Here is a 6464-nt window from a genome sequence, read left to right on the forward strand (position 1 = left end):
TAGAGAATGAAAGAACGTTCTTCTTTATTTGTAACTTCCACTAAAACTGAAATCTTTTTACTCTGGGATGGGCTTTTTGGGCAAGTGAAATCTATCACAGATAAAGCAGTCCCCTAATGAAATAAAAATTTACAAGGTTCTCCATTAGTATATGTAGTTGCTTGTCTTTGAGAGTTTAGAGCTACCATAGAAAAAGTCTCCGTTCTGTCCGGAGAGCCCTTTCGTTCTCAATGAGGTAAAGGAAGTGTGGCTGAGGTGGAAGCCTTCTGTTTATTCTTTAACTTAAAGCATTTGCTTTTCTAGTGAGCAGGGCTTTTATAATAGTTTCAGAAACTACTTCGAGGTCTACTGGAGGGTTTTAAACCATTTTTTTCTGAGTAGACCCATTTAGCTGTTGTAACTGGAGGGCTATTGATTTATTTAATTTGTTAGTTTGAGCAGTTTGCTTTGTTCCTAAAGTCTAAGTAAGCTCATAAACTAAAGCAGTTAATTCCTCAATGGAAGCTGCTTTCCAATCTAAACGATGCTTCTTGACTAATTCTGAAATTTCAGACTTGAGGCCAGAAATCACTGTATTGAAAGTTCCTTTCATTTTCTCATCTGATGGGTTCAGCCCAGGATGTTCTGAGAACTTCTGAAATAATCCGTATCGATAATCATGAACACTTTCATCTCTGTGTTTTGTGCAGGAATGAACTTTCGTCCTGGTGATTCTGGAGGAGAAAGGCCTTAAGGATTCCATTTATGCAGCTGGTTGACTTAGTCTTTAACTTCTTTGAGAAGGACATTGGCTTATATCTGAAGCTAAACTCTCTTTTTTTCTTTTTTTCCATTCTGCACATTCTCAGCATAATTTTACTTCCCTAGGACAAATTCACAGACGAATTAATTTATATAAATTAGCCAATCTGGGCTGGTAAGCATTAATAAACCCAGAACCCAGTGCCGTCGAGTCGATTCCAACTCATAGCGACCCTATAGGACAGAGTAGAACTGCCCCATAGAGTTTCCAAGGAGCGCCTGGCGGATTTGAACTGGCGACATCTTGGTTAGCAGTGGTAGCGCTTAACCATTACACCACCAGGGTTTCTGGTAAGCATTAATAAGGACCCTGAATTGTCTAGTAAATTTATGGGGATCTTCACATCACGAATAAGATCATCTGTCTTAGAATCATGAGTACGATCTCTCTAAAAGAAAGGAAGTGCACGTAGAGTACTTTTAGATGGACAAATAAGCAGAGGAGGATGTAGAGAAGAGGTTGCTGGCAGAAGGAGCTCCTGCGAGGAGTCTAAATACAGCAGTGCTGTGGCTTTCTAATTCTTTATTTTTTTTAGTTAATTCAGAAACCGCATTCTGCAATTCTTTATTCTGTTTAGTCAGTTTAGATAGAGAATTCTGCAACTTCATGGCTTCCAATTGCTAGGCAGAAAAAACATCCCATTACAATTTTTTTTCTTTTATTCTGGAGTGCCTCTTTTCTAATTACTGCACAAATGATTCAGTTAAGCAAGTTCAAAATTCCATAATTTGGCTATTCATTCAAACTGGACTTAGTAGAGTCATGCCAAGTAGACAAAAAGAAGCAAGAGGAAGAACCATAATGCTTATTTATATAATGAGCAGGAGTTTTCAGAGAAAACCCCATCTTGCCCTTGGCATTAGCATTCTCCATACTTCCAGAGGGTGTGTACATTAGCTCTGGAAGCTCTTCAAACAGAGGATCAGAGCTCTCAGCTTCTCAGACCCCGCTAATTTATTTAACAAAAGACTGCCACAGAGTTTGGGAATGCAGCTCTTAAAGTTCTGAGGTCTTTAAACAGTGACCCTGAGGTACCTGAAACAAAGGAACTTATGTTCTGTTCAAAAGACAGAGAGGAGAGAAAAACAAATCCTTCAATAAATGCTGGAGGGCCTGTATGAAAAGTGAGCAGGGCTGGGACCCAAGAGGTGTTTACCTGCCTTAACCCTTGTTAGGGCATGAAAAGCAGACAGGCCCAAGAGGTTTTGCTCTGATTTTCTTGCTGCCCTGGATGCTGCAGAGGTAAAATCCATTGAGTTGCTTCATGGTGTTGCTAGTAAATGTCTTAGTGAAGCCCCTGGACCAACACTCCAATTTAATATTAAAAACAATTATAATTTATTGAAGGAATGAAGCATGGGAGAGCTTGTGTTTGGCTGTAATGGTATGCTCTGCTTTCTGGCAAAATGAAGAGATATGTATCAAGTAGAGTGAGTACAGATAACAGTGTCACATCAAGGCAAATGACAGGAAAGGAGGTGAGATTTTCAAGGGTGGCAATTTAACTGCAAAGCTTTCTTTACATTAGTTTCTAGTCTAACACAAATATCTCACTCCTGATACAATTTAACTAAGGCGATATTTCTAAAATGAAAAGTATAGAAAATTTTGACATGAAAGTGTAGTGATCAGAAAGTTTAGTGCTACATCTGAAACTAAAAAAAAAAAAAAAAACCCAAAATCCAAACCGTTGAGGTTGAGTGAATTCCTACTCACAGTGAATTGGAATCTTTGAACACAAAGCTGACCATTAGTTCGGAAATTGCAAATGAACTCTGCTTCCTTAGCTGAGGCGGAGCCCTGGTGGTGCAGTGGATAAGAGCATGGCTGCTAACCAAAAGTTTGGCAGTTTGAATCCACCAGCCAATCCTTGGATACTCTATGGGGCTGTTCTACTCTCTCCAATAGGGTTGCTATGAGTTGGAATCAACTCCGTGACAACAGGTTCGATTTTTTTGTTTAACTGAGAGGAAAAGAGATAATGCCTAGGTGCTTGCTGAGGAACTTCTTTAAGGTACTTAAAATAATGTGTCTATCTATAGGCTCTAAGTTTTTTAACAACTCAATGAAGCCTGTTTTTAACACCAGTTGTGGGAACACTCTTGTTACTGAGATTTCGTGAGTTAGAGCCGCCCGCCTGCCGCAAACAGCCAATTCTTGAGACAGGGCTGAGGTGGGTAGCAAGAGCTTTATTGTATATACCGGTATATGGAGACAGAAGGGAATGATCTCCTCCGAAAGCTGTCTGTCTCGAGAAACTGCAGCCCCGCTGGGGTTTTATAGGGAAAAGGGGACAAGGGTTTTAGGAACTTGTGAAATGTTCATTCTCTTTCTGCGTGGTTTAGGTGAGCACATCTCAAACAGGTTGATCTTTCCCTGCTATTATCTCATCAGTCCAGGGGGTGACTGGTGCCATCTTGATGAGCATAGTCCTATTTGACAGGCTTAGATTGATATCACTTGTTTTTCAAGGTCCTAGGGGAAACACAGGTTAACATTTAACTTTTAGAGGAGCTAATGCAAAATCATACTAGGAGACAGGGACAGGCTAGGGAAAGGAAAATGTGCAGGTTCTGTTCAAGATATGGCTGAGCAGCCTGTTCCACTCTTAACATAACTAGCATGACTGAGCTTTGTTTTTCAAATGGTAAACTTTAACAAAAGTCAAATGTTATCATGAGAGTAGAAGTAATTTAAGTAAGTTTAATTTGATTATAGAGCTCTTAATTTTAGTTCTGACATTCCCTCCAATTAGACCTACTGGCATCTCAAAATTTGAATGTCCTGTGACGCTAATGCCTTGCAATATGTTTTGTCCTACTCAAAATGGGTGATTGAGAGCTTGACATAACTAATGCCATAATGATGCTCTGAGTAATCTCTAAGCATCCTTTTATTGCACCGGTTGGATTGGTCTCTTCCAAAGGGGAGCAGAGCTCTCTCAGCTCCTGTGGCCTTGGTCTCTCATCTGTTCTTTGTTCTCTTGAGAAATGGCTTTCAGCCTGCAAGAGGGCACCTAGGATGGCTGCCTGGCACTTTTGGTCTGAAACTTCCTTTCTTGCTCCTTATCTCAGTCAGAGTGGACTGGGCAGATCATTTCTGCTAGCCGAGAGATCCTTATGTAAGTTTTTTTCAGCCTGTTACAGCATACAGATTAGAGTCCAGATGTCTGATATGCATATCTTTAGTTTAATAAAGAGTTTCTTCTAGTTGTTTTGTGATGTATAGGACCATCTGTGGGCTATGTGCTTAAAAACATTAGGTAACCCTTGCCAAAATGATATATAAACTCTGATGTAAAAATTGCTCTTTGAGACTCCATAGAGACAGCTTCTGTTGCTGCCGAGCTCCCAGTCATGTCTACATCTCCTGAATAAACATTCTCACTGTTTCTAACTTGGAGTACATTTCATTGGCTTGACTCCTTCGGGGCACGGGCCCCAATCAGGTAACAGTCCTCACACAGTATATACACACACCAAAATAAGTTTTCACTGGCTATTTTTTTTTTTTTTTGAAAGTAGGTTATTTAGATATATGTTACCTGTCTGTTTTAGTCTGATTGGAGATGAACCCAAAAAAGTCATTGAGTAGGGTTGATTCAGATTCATAGAGACACATTCAGTTTCCAAGATTCTCTTTCTTTATATAGATATAGATTCAGATTCATAGAGACACATATAGTTTCCAAGATTCTCTCTCTTTATATATATATAAATATATTTTTACATATATATATATATATATAAAGGCCTTCGAATTGTGGCGTTGGTGAGGAATATTGAACAGAACATGGACTGCCAAAAGAACGAAGAAATCTGTCTTGAAATCCAACCAGAATGCTCCTTAGAAGCAAGGATGGTGAGACTATGTCTCACATACTTTGGACACATTGTCAGAAGGGATCAGTCCCTGAAGAAGGACATCATGCTTGGTAAAGTAGAGGGTCAGAGAAAAAGAGGAAGACCCTCAAGGAGATGGATTGACACAGTGGCTGCAGCAATGGGCTCAAGCATAGCAACAATTGTGAGGATAGTGCAGGACCGGGCAATATTTTCTTCTATTGTGCATAGGGTCGCTATGAGTCAGAACTGAACTGACAGCACCTAACAATAAAAAAACAATAAGAACATATATACAAATGTGTTTCTTAAGCAATTCTTTTAAAAAAAAAAATTTACTGTCCTTTAGGTGAAAGCTTATAGCACAGATTAGTTTCTCGTTTAAAATTTTATACACAAATTGTTTTGTGACATTGGTTGCAATCCCTGTAATGTGTCAGCGCTCTTCCACGTTCCATCCCAGGTTCTCCTTGTCCACTGGTCCAGTTTTCCTGTTCCTTTCTGCCCTCTTTGTTTTTGGGCAGGTGTTGCCCATTTTGTCTCATATGCGTGATAGAACTAAGGACCAGTTTCTTCAAGTGTGTTATTGTTTGTTTTATAGACCTGTCTAATCTTTGGCTGAAACGTGAACTTGAGAAATGGCTTCAGTTATGAGTTAGCAGGCTGTCCAGGGTCTATAGTCTTAAGGGTTCTTCCAGTCATTTTCAGACCAGTAACTCTGCTCTTTTTTTTTGGAATTCAGATTTTGTTCAATAATTTTCTCCTGCTCTGTCCAGGACCCTCTGTTGTGGTCCCTGTCAGGGCAGTTTGTGGTGGTAGCCTGGCACCATCTACTTCTTCTTTGGCTCAGTCTTGGGGAGGCTGTGGTTCATGTGGTCCATCAGTCCTTTGGACTAATATATTCCTTGTGTCTTTGGATTTTTTCATTCTCCTTTGCTCTGGATGGAATGGGACCAATGTAAGTATCTCAGATGGCCACTCACAAGCTTTTAAGATCCCAGATGCTACTTACCAAAGTAGGATGTGGAACGTTATCTTTATGAACTCTGTTATACCAATTGACATACACGTCCCCTGAGACTATGATCTCCAATGCTCAGGCCCAGTAAATTGGTCCCGCAAGGTGCTTGGAATGTTTCCTGGAAGTGTCTATGATTTTAACTTGGTCAAGTTGTGATGACTTCCCCTGTATGGTATGTTGTGTTTCCCTTCACCAGAGTTAACACTTGTCTACTATCTACTTTGTAATTTCCCCTCTCCATTGCTCTCCTACCTTGTAACCATCAAAGATTCTTTTTTTCTGTGTATAAACCTTTTCTTGAGCTTTTAGAAAGGGATCTCACGCAGTGTGTGTTCTTTTGTGACAGATTCATGCATATTGTGAGATGTTTTGTGGATTCATCCATGTTCTTTATGTTAGGTAGTATTCCATTGAGTATATGTATCGTGATTTGTTTTTTCATTTATCTGTTGTTGAGTACTTAGATTGTTTCCATCTTTTTGCTATCGTGAATAACGCAAGGCTCTATATCTTTATGTGAGCAGACTGCCACACCTTTTTTTCTCTAGAGGAACAACAGCTGGTGGATTGAAACCACTGACTTTTCTATTAGGAACTGAGCAGTTAACCACTGTGCTACCAAGGCTCCTGATTGGAGATGATGCATACTACTTTATACAGCAGGAAAGAATCCTCTTTTCCCCAACAGAAAGGAAGAAAGAAAAGTATTCCATTTATTAATTAACTTTCTTCATTTTTTTGCCCTGCATATCATTTTAGTATGAAATGAAAATTTCTCGTTTTACTTTTATTAGGCAAA

The sequence above is a fragment of the Loxodonta africana genome, chromosome 16 (genome assembly GCF_030014295.1).
Source record: "Loxodonta africana isolate mLoxAfr1 chromosome 16, mLoxAfr1.hap2, whole genome shotgun sequence".
Taxonomy (NCBI): domain Eukaryota; kingdom Metazoa; phylum Chordata; class Mammalia; order Proboscidea; family Elephantidae; genus Loxodonta; species Loxodonta africana.